The sequence below is a fragment of the Chenopodium album genome, chromosome 16 (assembly GCF_948465745.1).
Source record: "Chenopodium album chromosome 16, dcCheAlbu1.1, whole genome shotgun sequence".
Taxonomy (NCBI): domain Eukaryota; kingdom Viridiplantae; phylum Streptophyta; class Magnoliopsida; order Caryophyllales; family Amaranthaceae; genus Chenopodium; species Chenopodium album.
The window spans coordinates 10274441-10292571 of record NC_137849.1 but is presented as its reverse complement, the minus strand read 5'-3'; the positions used below and the strand labels follow the sequence as shown (position 1 = coordinate 10292571).

The following is an 18131-nucleotide window of genomic DNA, read 5'->3' as shown; positions in this document are numbered from 1 at the left end:
CCTGTTCCAGCGTGCAATTTCTTTTATTTCGCTCGGGATGTAATCTTAGCCATTGATCTTCTAGCACTATATATATTCTTGTTTTGTCATTGTAGAGAGTAATAGGATGAAGGGAAAGATGTAGAGAGAGAGAGAGAGAGCCTCATGTAAAACCCAAACACTTAGGGTTTGAGTGTTTGAGAGGGTGAGCTTGGGGTGGGAGCTTTAATGGTGATTGAAGCTTGTAATCTACATTAATTTTCATCAAATTATTACTCCATATATAGTGGATTGGTGGGTTTTTCTCCTGGTTCTCGGGTTTTCCACGGTAAATTCTCCTTGTTTCGTTTATTACTTGTTTTTCCGTCTTCGTTATTGTTAATTATCGTTAATCGCAAACTAGCTAGCACGTTCGGTAATCCCTTTCAATTGGTATCAGAGCCAATGTTGTTTTGGCGATTTTTAGGGTTAGATTGTGTGGTATGCTTGTTGTTTGTGATTGGAAAGTCCAAAGATTGAATTTTTGGTGTTAAATTTTCAATTTTGGTGTTGTGGGTGTTCAAAATTTGAGTCTTTGGTATGGATTTCAATTGGTTGTTATTGAAATTGAAAAGTCTTGAATTTTGTGTTTGATTAACAATGGAAGACGGAGTAAGAGATTGAAATCTATGGAGTGGTTATGTTGGAGTTGAAGGATTTCATGAATTTCCCCATTTTGATATCCGGTAGTAAACTCAACATCATTAGTGGCTACATGTTGTGTGTGAGGGAGGGCCATGGAGAAATTGTCGAGGGAACTCGGTTTGAAGTTCATGGGACAATTGAGTGGTGCCTTGTAACCTTGGGAAAAACATGGGTAGTCATGAGGGGTGTGTTCTTTGCGGAGGCATGGCTTGATTGGTCGGATTGCCATTGAGAAAGAGCCATGGTTTTGGTGTTTTAATGGTGGAAGATGGCCGGAGAAAAGCATGTCAAGTGAAGGGGTCTCACATGGGTGTTGTGAGGTGATGTGAATCTTTGTGGTAGGCATTGTTGGTTAGATTGTCATTGGAGAGAAGCCGTGGTGTTCAGTGTTTCAATGATAGAAGAAGACCGGGAAAGACGTGTCAAGTGAAGGTGTATCATGAAGGCTCACATGGTGGCTGTGAGTGGTGAATGCACATGTGGGTTTAGCATGTGTGAAAGCAAGTATGGGTGCTTGTTGAGGTGGGAGCATGGTAAGAGTGTTCCATCAACAAAAGAAAAATGTATAAAGGCTTGTGTTTGTCACGGAGGGTGAGTTCGTGTGGAGTGCGGTTGGAGTGCTAGGAGGACTAGGAAAGTCCCTTGGATAACGTGATGTTTATCAAAGTCGGTGTAGACTTTGATGTTTGCTTCCTTGGATGAAAGGAGGTGTCATTTTTTTGGTGTAGAGGAAATGGGTGTGTTTTTGAGGTTGGTTGAGATCTTAATGTTTACATTTCCTTCTTAGTGTGTAGAAGGTAGTGTGTTTGAGTTGGTGTAGACTCCGGTTTGCTTCCTTGGTGTAGAGGAAGTGGTGCTTTCTTGGCTGAGAGAAAGTGATGTTATCAAGATTGGTGTTGATCTTGATGTTTGATCTCCTTGGTGTAGAGGATGTGGTGTTTCCTTGGTGAAGAGGAGCACGGTGAGTTGTTCCGGGAGCATTATTTAATTCCTTTTGCTTGTGTGTTGCTGTGGAGGGTGTGTTCGGTTCAGAGCATGGTGAAGTGCTTGGAGAACATGGCAAAGTCCTTCGGTTGTGTGATGAGTTTGTCAAGGTTGGTGAAGACCTTGATGTCACTTCCTTGGTTTAGAGGAAGTGGGTTTGTTTTCTGGGTGTAGAGAAAACGGATCTTTGCTATGATGATTAGCAAAGATTTTGATGACAATGGTTGGCTCATTGTGTTGGTGTGATCTCTTGATGATAAGTCGATTTCCGAGTTGGGAGATTGTAAGGCTTATGTAGAGATGTTGGAGCACAATGGAGAAGCCATAAGAGTATATGTGTAGTGTGTTTGTTCTCACACTTGAACAAATCTCCAAGTGGGAGATTGTTGGATTTGAGAAGTGTGGAGAACGGTTCAAGGAGGCTAAGGGGGTGCATAACTTAGGAATTTAAGCTATGGGCTATTGCTTGGTGTTAAGCAATGGTGGATCGCAAAGGGCTGACTTCAAATGGGAATATCTCAAGATCTAGAAGTGATATTGAGATGATTCAAGTTGGAGGTGATAGCTCGTCTCAAGATCTTTCCAACGATTGGTCATAACCTCGATTTGGTCAAGAATAGAGGGAGTTATGGCTGTTTTAAGAAGAGTTGTCCATGCAGTGCGGGAGTTTGACCGAACTGTTGAAAAGTTGTGTCGGACCTAGTTGCTTCTGAGTATTTGAGGCAAACTCTATAGCTCTTTGATTTCTAAAGCAGGTTCGGTCGAACCTAAGAAGAGGTGTGACCAAAACACCCCAAGTCCGATCGAACTCTGGGTAGGTTTGGTCGAACCATCGAGCCCCTGTTCCAGCGTGCGATTTCTTTTATTTCGCTCGGGATGTAATCTTAGCCGTTGATCTTCTAGCACTATATATATTCTTGTTTTGTCATTGTAGAGAGTAATAGGATGAAGGGAAAGATGTAGAGAGAAAGAGAGAGCCTCATGTAAAACCCAAACACTTAGGGTTTGAGTGTTTGAGAGGGTGAACTTGGGGTGGGAGCTTTAATGGTGATTGAAGCTTGTAATCTACATTAATTTTCATCAAATTGTTACTCCATATTAAATTGGTGGGTTTTTTTTCCCGGTTCTCGGGTTTTCCACGGTAAATTCTCCTTGTCTCGTTTATTACTTGTTTTTCTGTCTTCGTTATTGTTAATTGTCGTTAATCGCAACTAGCTAGCACGTTCGGTAATCCCTTTCATGTACCACATTAGCCCGCCAATTATAAAGTATTTAAAAGAAAAATGACCCAAAAATACCTTAAGAGTTAAGATAATTGATGTTGTAAGTTATAGCCACCATAAATCACACCTTCGTACTCTATTAAGTTAAATTAAAAAAGTATAAAAATAATGCATATAGATTGATTGATTTCGTATCTTTTGAATATTCTAATGTGTTTATGTCTTACTAATTAAGAATATTGAAATATTTATTCCCTCAATACATATATGATATACATGTATTTTATTTTATCAAAAGCATTTAAACAATTTTATTATATATCATAGTCTAGCTAAGTTGAGATTTTATCATCAAAAAATAACCTCTTTTTCAATCAATTAACTTAAATATCAACTAAAATTATACTATAGTACATTAATTTTATTTTTTTATGGAATTTAATAAATGAGATTTATGTGGGAAAATTCCCTGTTTCTCATATTGAGAAACGAAATTTGTTTCTCATGGGGGCATTTTCGTAAATAAATCAACAACTTTTTCATTATTGTGGGCTCAACAATTGATTAAGTTGTTGGTTTATTTACAAAAATTTGTTTCTTGCTATGAGAAACTGGGGCATCCTCATGTATGTGATTTGATCAATCTAAGTCTTCCTCTTAATTTGGTTGTATTGTTGATGACATTTTGCTTCTACTCATGAGTGTCAGATTGTTTCCTTCTCTTTTGTTAAGGGGGAAGGGGGTGCAATAGAGTTGCCCATAGTCTAAGTTGAGATTTACTTTTGATAGTTGATGTGTGTGGCTGGAGGAATATTCTCAAGACGACTTGGAAGCCCTTGAATCTTAATAAAATGCTAACTAAAGGTTCAGTATATCACTACTATATATTTTATTATATCAACTAATATATATAATATTTTTACTATGATTTAATTATATGTCATAATTATATTTTATTTTGAAAGAATTATATATCATAATTATCTGTAACAAGGAATCCTAATTTATCTTTTAATATATATACAGATCATATATATAATGCATGTATAAAAATAATTGACTTAGTTTTTGGTAATTGCAGTGCAATTAAGCATATTGGGTAATGCATATATTATTGATTGATTTCGTATCTTTTAAAGTTTTAAAGTGTTCATGTGTCACTAATTTAGAATATTGAATATTTATTCCTTTGACACATATATAATATATGTATATTTTATTTTTATTATTATCAAAAGCATTTGAACTATTCTATAGAGACACCAAAAAAATGGATCAATTGCTACAAAAAAAGCAAGAATGAACCGATTAACAATCTTAAGAGAAAAGCGAGCGTGACTATTGTATGAAACACGAACACCAAGCCATTCAAGAAGACCACTAAATGATATATCAAATGGTAGGTCTGATCACTTTTTTTTTTCTTTCTTCTTGCAGTTGCCATCATTTGTTTCAAAAATGATATACTCCATAATAATAATACTATTGTGTGTCATGGTAATCAAACCTCAATTTCTTAGATCACCAAGATTATGGTGAATCATCAACAAGGAAAACTCAAATTCGGGCTCCCAACGCAATAGCAACATCATTTGGATATAATATCAATGGCCATATGAATATTGATGGTGAAAATAACTCAAATTTTGACTTAGAAGGTATAGGCTAAGCATTAATTCTTATTGATATTATATATATATATATTTTTTTTTATAGTTTGTTAATGTACTATTTTCATAATAGGATATGGGATCATTGATGATAATGATGAACTTAATGAGGATGACATAAATAATGACATAGAAGGTGACGATAAATTTGGAGATGTTATTGGGTTTAAAGGTACGTATGTCATAAAACTTAAATTAAACTAATTGCATTTTTTTTTTATTAAATACAAGTATATATTTGTGTCCTTATAATTCAACAAATTTGTAGACTAATGGGACTATTGGGCCATTGGAGATCCAACGTATACTTGCGAATACTGTAATGCAATCATGTGGTTTGAAGAAAGAGCAAGGAAAGATCGAAAAACAAACCCAAAATTTTCTCAGTGTTGCATGCAAGGAAAGGTTCAAATTCCTAAGCTTCAAGATCCACCTCAAATACTTCGAGACCTATATACAAATCAAGATGCTAAGAGCAAGAATTTCCAAGAGAATACTCGACCATATAATATGATGTATGCTTTTACTTCAATGGGTGGCAAAATTGGTTCATCTGTGAACAGAGGACAAGGTCTATTTACCTTTAGATTGTATGGTCAGAATTACCCTCGAATAGGGAGTTTATTGCCAATGACGGGGTCGTCTCCGAAGTTTTCACAATTATATATTTATGATACAGAAAATGAAGTATCTAATAGAATGCATGCTTTCAGGTATGTATCTTGTGATAATTGTAAATTTATATTAAACATGCATTTATACTATGTATAAATTATAGTTAAATATTTTCCTATAAATTAATATAGTAGTAGCAACTTTTTATTACAATATCGTAAAGACATGAATCATAAAGTAAATGATGAAAAGTATATACAATAATGTACCGCCTAAAATCTATAAGCATAAACAACGCTTATCCTTATTTTTTCTTTAATGCAGTTCAAATAGTACTAGAACTAATGCATTGGATGATACAATTGTTGAAGATTTGCGATAAATGTTTGATGAATATAATCCACTAGATCAAGCATTTAGAGTGGCTAGAGATCGATTTGAGTCAAACAATCAGGAGACTGTTAAGCTTAGACTCATTGGAGGAAGGGAGACTGATGGAAGGACTTACAATCTGCCTACTGCATTCGAAGTAGCAACTCTAATTGTTGGAGATGTTGGAAGTTCAGTTGGAGAAAGAGATATAATAGTTGAGACAAAAAGTGGTCAATTACAGCGTATAAATGAGCTACATCCATCTTATCTTCCACTACAATATCCCTTACCATTTCCATATGGAGAGGATGGCTATAGACTTGGTATTCAATTAAGGGACTCAAATAGCATCAACCGAAAAAGAAAGAAATTAACCATGAGAGAATTCTTTGCTTTTAGAATACACGAGAGAGAAGATGAGGCTTTCACTATTTTATGGTCTCGGAAATTATTCCAACAATTTTGTGTTGATGGTTTCACGATGATAGAATCTAAAAGGATGTGTTACATTCGAACTCATAAAAAACAGCTCAGAGTAGCTAGACAACTATAAGAATCTCAAAGAAGTGCCACGACAAAACACTAATTCTTCTTCGACAGGAAAACCCATGATATTACCTTCATCTTTTACTAGTTGTGCTAGATATAATGCTGAAAACTATAAAGATGCCATGACTATTTGCAAATGGTATGGATATCCTGATTTGTTCATCACTTTCACTTGCAATCCAAAATGGCCCAAAATCCTAAGATATGTACAGAAGAGAGGTCTTAAACCTGAAAATCGACCAGACATTCTTTGCAGAATTTTCAAAATCAAACTAGATCAATTGATTTGTGATTTAAAGGGAGGGAAAATATTTGGAAAAGCACAAGCTTGTGAGTATTAACATCATTTTTTAAAGTCAATTTTTTTTATATATTGTTGTCATTATTACAATATCTTATGCTATTTTTTCCATGATTGTTACCATTAAAATATCATATACGGCAAAAAAAAATAGTATTTGTAGACGCCCAAATGTGTCTCCCCAAAACCAAACCCAGTGATGAATACCTTTTGCGTCGAATGATAATCGAACGAGGTGAAAGTGTGAAAGGTCTAGTGTTGCGGTTAGTTTTATTAAAAATTCTTTCTTTCTATTTTCGAAAAACAACTCTATTTTATGAAAACAGCCAATCCAGTTTAGTTTGGTCCATGACAAGGGTCCAATAATAGTGTAGTTGGATGGGGCTTGCAAAGAGATTTCCAACGATATATTATAAGCCCAATTCCGATGAATAATGAGGAAGTTATGGCCAAAATACTAAACTAGGTCCGGTTTGATCTTTACATGGGCCCGATGATCTAGGGGAGGGCCCAATGTTAATTATTATTCCTAAAGTTATTAGAATTAATTATAGTCTTCTAGAATTCCTTAGAAGGTTCTCTTTAATCCTAATAAGATTAGAATTAATAATTAGATTTTGATAAAGTTTTATTTGGAATAAAATATTATTTTATGAAAAATACGATTTCAGTTTTCATACGGACTTTACAAATCAATTTTGATTCATATGTGGACTCCGTGTTGAAAGCGCGTAGATATCCAGGCTGGCGACAAGGTCGGTTTTGCGGCGACAGAGTGGAGTTTTATTCCTTATCAAATTCTACCTATTTCCGGACTGTTTTCTTATAAATAGGGTCCTGAACCTCCGTTTTTAATCATCAACAATTCAACAATCATCATCTCAATCTCTTTCTCTCTCTAAAGCTAGAACTTTCCCTCTCTCTGTTCTTTTTCTAAACCTTCCCTCTTACACAATTCCTCATACATTAGCACTAGACACACCTAGTCAAGTTCGAAGTTGCCTTCACCCTAGACGTGAAAGGTTATTTCTGAGGGTTTGGTCCCTAATCTCTATTTCAATTATTTGATTTGATTGTTTTGATTTATATTTTCCTTGAAGTTACTAACGCGTGTATTTTGTTATTAGAAAGAGGCACGAGGCATCAAAGTATGTAATCTCATTGCTTTATTCTTGTGGAAAACATGTTTAAATTTGTTTAATTCCTAGTATCATGTTAGGATGTTTCTGTTGCTTTCTAGTATCATGTTTAGGGTGCCTTTTACTCTTTTCTAATATCATGTTAGTATCATGCTAGGGCTAAAGCTTTGATCTTTAATGCTTAGTGACATGCTAGGGTTTGTTATTAATCTTGTTAGTATCATGCCTAGGATCTTGCTATTATTATGCTTTAGCGTTATTATGATTATGATTATGATTATGATTATTATTTTTATTGTTATTATGTTGCTTGATGCTTATTTATTGTTATTGCTTGATCACGCCTTTTATGCATGTTTAAAGGGAATTTGTACTTGTAATCACGCTTAATAAGATAATTAATAATCTTGTTTAGGGTTAATTTGATTATAATTCAAGTGATCGCCAATAATAGTTTTATTTGTGCATTAATAATTCAACCAACATAGATAAACAGGTTTAGGGTTAACCTATTGTTTGCATGTTAGTCAGAAAGCACACATGAATACGAGAAGAATAAAGTAGAGGCCTATTTAGGGCAAGTTCAATCTCTTTTAGGTTGTATTTGTACCTTCATCCCCGAACCCTATTTGGTTCAAGACCTTTTGGAGTTGACGATCTCATGGATCGTTAAGGGGTGTAATCTTCACCCTGTGAACGGTTTACAAGTTCCTAAAACTTGTTGGCGACTCTTTTGCTCTAGCTTCCTTTCCTTTGGACGCCACCATGCTTAAGTGTATGATCACAGTGGGGTTCAAGTTTGGGGTAATGCTTGAAATATTCCCTACAGTTTTTGGCGATCCACTGGGGAGGATTTCTATTTTAATTCCTGAAATTTATTTCGGTAATGATTTAGAATGAGTGGATGAGACTCGAAAAGTTCTAAGTATTTCATGTGCGTAATTTTGATTAGCATAATTGTCATATGCATAAAAAAGGTCATCATTGGATAGACCATCTGAAATGAATCAAAAACATAGGATTTTTACACGTAGGAAATTTGAGAAATATCTTTCACAACTAGAATTGAAATAACGCTGCGAAATCTGGAAAATTCTAAGAACGTAGATACCTGCTGAGGCATGTAGGAACTAGCGTCTAGAAAACAGGGCTTGTCGCCTGTAAAGTGTTTCTGTCGCTTGGCGACAAGGGCACTTTTGCGGCGACAGTCCCTGTAGTCTGGCGCCAAGTTCTCCAATACCGAGCCAAACTCTCCCTTCTTGTTTTGACCATTTCTAGCACTGTTGGCTCGATTCTACTTCCTAATTGAGTTTTTCTCACTTTTATGAAACCCATATGTGTTCTACATATGGACATAACCCTCTGGGGGTTCACGCTCCATCTACCCAATCGAACGCTCCTTGCAACGACGGGTACATCCGAGTTTGTGAATTCACCAAACCGTGGAAGCGAGTTTAACTCGCGGGGTCCCATCCACTCGCGCCAACCCTTCCAAAGGTAAGGCTTCCGCGCGGTGCATTCGGACTCATAACCATGGACCCTCTTTGACTAACCCATATCCTGAACTTTAGAGAACTAGAGCCATGGTTAGGTTGCAAACTCATTGCATCATATCGTGACTATTTGAACTACTTGTGCATTCTTTGCTTGTGCATACCTTATATGTGCTAACCGTTTGTTTAACTTGTGTTTAAGTCTAAATAAACCAATTAATGACTAAAAAAGACTTTGTCTAATTAATGAATTAATTAATTAATTTGACTAATTAAAGACTAATAAAGTAATTAATCTGACTTAGTACGACTTTAGGCATGTCCCCTTAAAGTAAGCTTACTGGAAACAGTCCCAGATTAATGTTCCAGCAATGGCGCAGGAGTTTGGGCTGTGGCGCCACAGTTTACTGCCTGTCGCCTGGCGACAAGCTTTAAACTATGGCGACAGTTCTGTTGTTTCAGCGACAGTCTAGATTCTTACTCGAGTCATCACGACGAGTCTAATTAACCAGTCTGCTAATCAATTTAATCAATTTGTTGAGTCCTTAATTGAGTCTAGGCACCTAGTCCCATGGTCATACACAAGGGTCAAAGCATGTCACTTGCACTCACTTATAAAACACACACTGAACATGTATGTTACACCTTGACCATGTCTAGAGAGTCTTGAATGCGTGTTTTCCGTCATTTTTTAGGGGGGTAAGTCGGATATTAATCCTCCAATTAAACCACTTGTTTAAACCCATTCCCAAAAATATACACCCTATCTATTTTTTTTAAACCATAAAATCAAAGTCAATTTGAGTCAAGTCATTAAAACAAATATGGTTTAATCTACATCGCGTGGTTAAGAAAGGAAGGACATTTAATCAAGGATAACACTTTCGTTCAAGTCTCACTTTTTGATAAGCTAATCAGTCGAAGAAGGAAAGCTAAGAAGATAATGGCAAGTCAGGAAGAAGTCAACGAACTCAGGGGACAGGTGGCTAACATGGCTGAAATGTTGAAGAGTCTGACTCTTCAAATCAATGACCCTGCAAGACAACAACAGATGGAGCTCATCCAGGAAAGTTTGAGCAGACTATCCAATGACTATAGATTGCAAGGCATTAGCTCACAAGGGGTCTCGGTGGACAAGGATCTTCTTCCGCAGAAGTTCAATGCCAACGACATCCCGAAATTCAAAGCAATGGATAACCCTTATTTTCATTTAAGAGCTTTTGAAACTGTAATGAATATTAAGGGAATAGACAAAAAAGCTTTTCATTCTGTGTTTTCTCTATCTTTAGAAACCGTTTATCAGCAATGGTACTTTTCTCTTGATAAAGAGAAAACCTCTAGTTGGGAGTCAATTGTAAACGCTTTCATTGATAGATATAAATGCAATATTCAAGTTGAAACTGATCATAGGGAACTTGAAATACTCAAGCAAAAAGAGAATGAAGGCTTTACTTCTTTCTTTAATAAATGGAGGGAAACGTTTGCAAAGATGGTTGAGGTGCCTAGTAAGAAAGAATCTGTGAGGATGTTTATCAAGAACCTCCAAGAAAAATATTCTAAGCATCTCAAATACCAAAATAACTTGCACACTTTCAAGGCCGTCTATGACATTGGTATCAATATTGAAGACGACCTAGCTAAACAGAAAGCTGCTAACAACAGTAACTCTAATAGTGGCCGGAAAGGCAAGAAGAACGACAATCCTTCTTCTTCCAAAACCACCCACTCAAATAATGTTAGCACCTTTAACTTGAGTGAAGTCCTCGCCATGAATAATCAAGGACAAAAGAAACCACTTAGGAGGAACTTTACTCCTATTGGTATGAGTTATGACACCGCATTCGATCGCTTACATGCAAAAGGTTTTATAACTCCCATTGGACCATTTGGGGACCCACCTGTCGAGAAGAGAACGGCTAGCTGGAACCCCAATGCACATTGCAAATATCATCAGGGTACGGGCCATCTCACCGAAAATTGTTGGAAGCTAAAGGAAGCGATCCAGGATTTAATTGATAACAACAAACTTCCATTGCCCCCTGTAAACAAGAAGCCAAGTATCAATAATGCACCACTGTCGGATTCCTTGGCTATTTCCGATGAGGAAAATCAGGTTGACCCCTCGAACCTCATCAAACCTGTCGAAGCTATTGAAGAAGAGGAGGAAATCTTCGAAGATGCCGAAAATCATTTTCCTTGTGGACAAGAACCTACGAAAAAACAAGAAGTGTGTATCCTTATTCAGGTTGTACTGGAAGCAAGAGAATTATTACGCGAGGCCATGGAGGTGGTAAAGGAACGAAAGAACTACTCAAAAGTAGACCTCCACCTAAAGAGAAGAAATAATTCTCCCTCTAAGTAATTGACACACCCAAAAGGAGCAATAGGCCATACACTCCAATTGGAACTTCTTATGCAAACATGTTCAAAATGCTCTCCGAGAATGGTAAAATTCAACTTCTCGAACCGAGACCATTTGAATCACTAAAAAAGACAGATAGGTACTACTGTCCATATCATCAATCAGGAGGACATACTATAGAAAATTGTTTCAAGTTCAAAGACTTGGTCCAAAGATTGATTGATAACAAGAAGCTAGTTCAAATCCCACAAGAACGAGATGCTACCATTAATGGGGTTTGGGATAGTGATGACGAGGATGTCTACCTTAAGGACGTCGAAGAAACTCCACTCTCGACAATATATCCAGTAGGTGACATTTGGAATGAAGAAGATTCACCTATAGATGTCCTCACCAGATCCGGGAGAATACAACCTCCCATTACTACACAACCTATTCCCACTACTCAACAAGTTCCCATACCAATCATAGAAGACAACGATGTTGTCAAACAATTAAAAAAGACTAAGGTTGAAATGAACGTATGGAAACTTCTAGCTACATCCTGAGAACATAGAATTGCAGTCATGGATGCCTTAGCTAAAGTAGGGATAGAATCGGACACCACTCCTGAGGGGTTGTGTAGGGAATATTTCAAGCATTACGATAACCCCAAACTTGAACCCCACTGTGATCATACACTAAAGTACGGTGGCGTTCCAAAGGGAAAGAAAAAGAGCAAAAAGAATCGCCAACAAGTTTTAGGAACTTGTAAACCCAAAAGACAATCCAAAAGGACCATCAACTACTCCATAAGGTCTTGAACCAAACAGGGTCCGGGGATGAGGGTACGAATCCAATCTACAAAAGAAAGGACCCGCCCTATAAAATAGGCCTCTACTTTGTTCTACTCGTATTCATGTGCGCTTTTCGAATAACATACAAACATTATATTGAACCTACCCTGTTTATCTATGTTGGTTGAATATTAATGCACAAATAATACTATTATTGGCGATCACTTGAGTTAAAATCACATTAGCCTAAACCAAATTATTAATTATCTTATTAAGCGTGATTTCAAGTACAAATTCCCTTTAACAATCATAAAAGGTGTGATCAAGCAATAACAATAAAACATAAAATAAATATTAAGCAACATAATAAATCAATAACGATCATAATGATGATAATAGCATGATAAGGCATAATAAAGCTTAATAATAATAGCAAGATCCTAGGCATGATACTAACAAGATTAATAACAAACTCCTAGCATGTCACTAAGCAATAAAGATCAAAGCTTCAAACCTAACATGGCACTAACATGATAACATATTATTAGAAATAATAAGAGGCAACCTAAACATGATACTAGAAAGCATTAAATAACATCCTAACATGATACTAGGAATTAATCAATAATAAACATGCTTTCTACATTGAAAGAGAGTAATAAGATTACATACTTTGAAGCCTCGTACCTCTTTCTAATAACAAAATACACAAGTTAGTAAACTTCAATGAAAATTAATAAAGAATAATTAAAGAATCAAATTGAAATCAAGTTAAATAAAGTTTTGACTAGATTTGGACCAAACCCTCAGAAATTATCAACCTTTCACGTCTAGGGCGAAGGCAACTTCGAACTTGGCTAAGAGACTCTAAGTCTTGTGAATGCGGAATATTGTTCGTAAAAAGGTTGGTTTAGAAAGAGAGGGAGAAAGAAAGCATATATTGCTCAAAAGAGAATAGAGAGAATTGTTGATGATAGTTGAAAGATGAGAGTTGATGATTAGAATTGATGAAAGTTGATGATTAAAAACAGAGGTTCGGACCCTATTTATAAGAAAACAGTCCGGAAAATCATAGAATTTGATAAGGAATAAAACTCCACTCTGTCGCTAATCAAACCGACCTTGTCGCCAGAAATTTATCTTGTCGCGAGGCGACAGAGCCTGTCGTTTGGCGACAAAGACAGTTTTTGCGGATTTTGTTTTTATCATATCTTTTGATCTAGAAGTCCAAATAAGTCATATAATATGTCGTTGGAAAGCTCTTGAAGTCTACTTTCAAATGCAATTAGAATCAGATTAAAATATTTTGTATATAAAAAGATATGGCCGAAATAGTGAAAGGGTGTCAGTTTTGGATAAAGTTTCGTATATCTTTAATATCTTTTTCGTTATAGCTCGGATTTATTATTATAATATATCATTGGAAAGATAATTTCAAGATCTATCCAACCATATAAAATTTGAATAAAAAATACGAGGCACGAAAATAATATCTGACTATCTTTGAACATCTTTAAATCCGAATAGAATTAGGAAAGTTTTAAAAAAGGAAAGTTTATATTCAAATCAAATTCCATGATCTTATCTTTTCAAAAAAGGATAATTAAGATATTTTAGAAACTTATAGAAGATTCTAATCAATCCTAATTAGTTTAGAAATAGGATTAAACCTTTGGACCCTCCTCATGATCATTGGGTCGTAGGTAAAATCCGATTTGGGCCCAGTTTAGTATTTTGGCCATAACTTTCTTTTTATTCATCGGAATTGGGCTTATAATATATCGTTGGAAAGGTCTTTTCAAGCCCCATCCAACTACACCATTATTGGACCCTTATCATGGACCAAACTAAACTGGATTGGACGTTTTCATAAAATAGAGTGGGTTTTCGAAAACAGAAAGAAAGATTTTAATAAAAACTAACCGCAACACTTGACTTTTCACACTTTCACCTCATTTGATTATGGTTCGACGTGAAAGGTATTCATCACTGGGTTTGGTTTTGGGGAGACACAATTTGGTGTCTACAGGTTGGCTAATTTCCTCACGAGTGATCTCCCAAGTCCTACTAATTTGTCACTTTTTCCAACAAAGATCTATCGCCGGAAGGTGACAAGCACAACTAAGCTCTCAACCTTACATTAATTTGTAAGAGAATGAACGTCCCTATGACTCTTGTAGATAATGGATCGACAATTAACGTTTGCCCACTTAGAACTGCGAGGATGTTGGGGATAAGGGACGAAGATTTATCTCCATCAACACAAGGGATAAGAGCTTACGATAACTCACGTCGCCAAGCATTAGGCACAATTACCATGAACATAACGACGGGAGTAATTGAGCATGCCACCACATTCCAAGTGGTAGATATTAAAGCTTCGTTCAACTTACTGTTGGGACGCCCTTGGCTTCATGACCTCAAGGTCATCCCTTCGTCTCTTCACCAACAAGTGAAAGCCATAGTTGGAGGAGTACCAATCACAATCGATGCTTCACCCATGAGGATCAAAACAATAGAAAATCCACTAATCAATGTGGAGCACGATGAGCATGACGAAGATCTGTGGGGCTTTAATGAAGAGGTCTCCTTGATCGAGGAAGATGAAAGGACCCCTCTTCGCTACGACCTCCACTCCAACATGATAACCAATGCTATCCTGAGAAAACAAGGACACTTCCCTGGAATGACTCTAGAAAAGAAGAAAGGGATAGCAAAACAGATGGGACTACCTGACCTCCCTAAATTAGATACTTTCGGACTTGGTTTCGAACCGACTCTCGAAGATCTAAAGCGGGCCCAGGAAAAATCAAAAGCACGTAGAAATGCTCGCGCACAAAAGAAAGCAATCCCAATGGATCAATGCCCTCTTACCTTAAATGGACAATTCATAAGAAAGGGAGAAGATTATCCATGTTACGAATTTCCAGAACCCTTCGTTGTATGGCTACATCATACCCAATGCTACCAAACTCGTATGGCTAGACACTTCAACAAAAAGGTCAAGAAAAGAAACATCAAGGTTGGAGACTTGGTACTAAAAGCACTAAAGAAGAATGTGTTGGATCCAAGAGGCAAATTTAGGCCCAATTGGTCCGGACCATACATTGTCAAAACAATCTTGTCAGGAGGTGCAGCTCAATTAATTGACATGGATGGCAATGAATTCTCAAACATGACCAATCTTGACCAACTTAAGAAGTACTACCCACAATTACTTGAGTAGGACACTCAAGAGAGCTACGTTTGGCCTGATTCCTTAAGAAAGGATACGTAGGCAACCCTTTAAAAGGGTGCGGCCACTTTAATTATCAAAGCATTTCGCGTCCCAGCATTGACAAAATCGTAGATTAAAAAAAAATTATCGCCAAACGACAAGCGTGTCGCTAGGAGACAAGGTAAAAAGTATGGCGACAGACTCGTATGAGCGACGCCAATTTTCTGCGGACATCTGGACAACCTTGGTGCATTCTGGAATTTTTTCGACTTCCGTACTTGAAGAAATTTTTTCGGAAAAAATATTTTAAGTTGTTTTCATTGCTTTTAATGAACAAATGTAAAGTTAATTTAATTAAAAAGCTGAAATTGCAAAAGAATTACATCATTGATGGAATTTAAATAAAGCTTAAAAAATTAAAATTAACTTAAATTGTCTAATAAATCGGAGGAAAAGCAATACTCTAATCTTTCTTTTCTTTCTTCATCCTTTTCCAATTCTTGTCAGAGGCTTCTTTTTCATCCATCACTTTTGCTAAGAGACATCCATAAGAGGCTCTACATTCGATTTTAGTATGGATAGTCTCACCCACAGCTAAAACTCCATGCTTCTTCTCTACCCAAACCTTCTTTTCTGTAGATTCCACCTTTCTTTTCCCTTTGTCTTTTTTAGCACTCTTCTTTTTAGGCGTCACAGGAGTCTTAAACTCAACCCTTTCACCTAGGCGTTCCTTCGCAGGCATTTTCTTGTCACCAAGGCGAGTTTTCACATTGGTCTTCTCTATTTTGGTTCGGTCCTTTTGAGATCTACCAGTCAACCATTGCTTCACATCATTGGACAAAGAAGGTGGAGCCTTTTGGGTAATCACTTTCCATAAAGTCCTAGCACACCAATACCCGTCAAAACGTTCAACTTCTTGTGAAACCGGGAATTTATAAGGGCGGCGAAGATCCCCCATAGGAATGGTTTGTGAAATCCCATATTGCCTCTTTACTCTGCAGGAATAATAAAAGGTCAATTTTGACAAACTAGGAAGACGGCAAAAGGGTTGGGTATTACAACCAATCATCTTTTCAAGCTTCCACCAGGGAACGACCCATCTAATGGAGAAATCACAACAGGCAAAAACTTTGCCCCACTCTCGGCGACCCATCTTCAAGGAGAAACGTTTCTTTCGTCGAACAAAGCAATTGGGGGTATATTTGTCAATATTATCAGGAGGACTGATCAATTCTAGTCTCTCCATGAGCCACATCTGTAAAAATCAATGCACACAATCAGTATTGCTATACAAAAATATATTTTTAATTTCTGTAATTAAGAATATTATTTTTCTACCTGTAATAAAATTGGAGAGCCTCGAATAGGTGCTTCTGGATTCCTTTTCAATTCATCAAGACTAAGCATAGTCTCTCCAACGATTAATGGCATTGGATTTCTCCCAGATTCGATTTGTTCTAGCACGGATATTATAATTTCTTGACCATCATTATTTTTACCATTAGTAAGAAAATATTGGCTAAGCATGCAAAAGAGGAAAGCTCTTCTCCTATAGACATGAAAAGATTCAGAGCGAGGTTTATCAAAATAAAAACGTGCAAATTCTTTTAAATCAACATTATTACCATGCACGATGTTTTTTAGATCTTTACCCCTAAGGTCAAGGAAACGCTCATAATTTTTGTAATAATACTCACTCACCGTAGGCATTACCACAAGATTTAACGGAGGAAAGCCTAGAATGGCACCATATTCTTCTGGTAAAGGGCAAATCTCATCATAGCCTAATCTAAAACAATGAGTATTAGAATCCCAATATTCTAAGGCGGTATGAATAAAGTCTATATCAAGATCTACCCCCTTTATGCCATAGATACCCCCCATATGGAAAAAGTCAAGTTCTTTTCTCTCCTTAGCAATTAAAGAACGACACCACTCACGAGTGAAATCACAAAAACTCTTCTTAATTAAAGCCATGATTAATTTTTGAGTTAATCTGTTCGAATTATGCAGAAATCGTCAGATCTGGGGGCTATTTATAAACAATTTTTTGGCAGATTTCGAATTCTTTAAGGATTTGGAAAAATAAGTCTGTCGCCAAACGACAAGCTTGTCGAGTGGCGACAAAAGGATACGCGTGGTGACAACGCGTCTGAGCAAGCGACAATTACGCGCTATGCAAACCGCGTTTTTCTGACTTCGATTTGACTTTGATTTTGCACATTACACCCTGTTATTCAATACCCTACATACAAATCCACTCCATATTATTTTTTCGATTAAATTAAGCTTAGGCTTATTTTAGTCGAAATCATTTTATTTTTCATTTTTTCTTTTGGGGGAGAAAGTCTGATACCCTGCACTGTTAATAAAAATGACGGAAATTTTTGCGCAAAAATTAAGTCACAATTGAACACACTCACATGCACATAAAATAAAAAATAAAATGCAAAGATAAAACAGGCTTAATATAAAAGGTTTGTATACACAATATGAGTCATCTAATACAAAAGACAAAGTCCTATGAAGTCAAATAAATAAATGAGCACAGGTACAAACTATGGCGCCGGAGGCCGTAAATGATGAGGTACGCCCATCATATCAAAGAACGTTGTAGTCCGGGGAGTATACCCCTCACCATCTCTTGATCCGTCAGTTCGCGGAAACTTTAGCTCAGGGCCAGTCCACCCAGGCTCACCAATCGACAACGGCTGAGGCTGCAAGGGTTGCTGCGACGACGAGCCGACCTCGTACGTCCCACCACCCA

General features: G+C 36.7%; 1 pseudogene; it reads left to right on the top strand.

The window, feature by feature from the left end:
* Positions 1 to 658: 658 nt before the first annotated feature.
* Positions 659 to 18131, top strand: part of LOC145583880 (uncharacterized) — a 45035-nt pseudogene continuing 27562 nt past the window's right edge.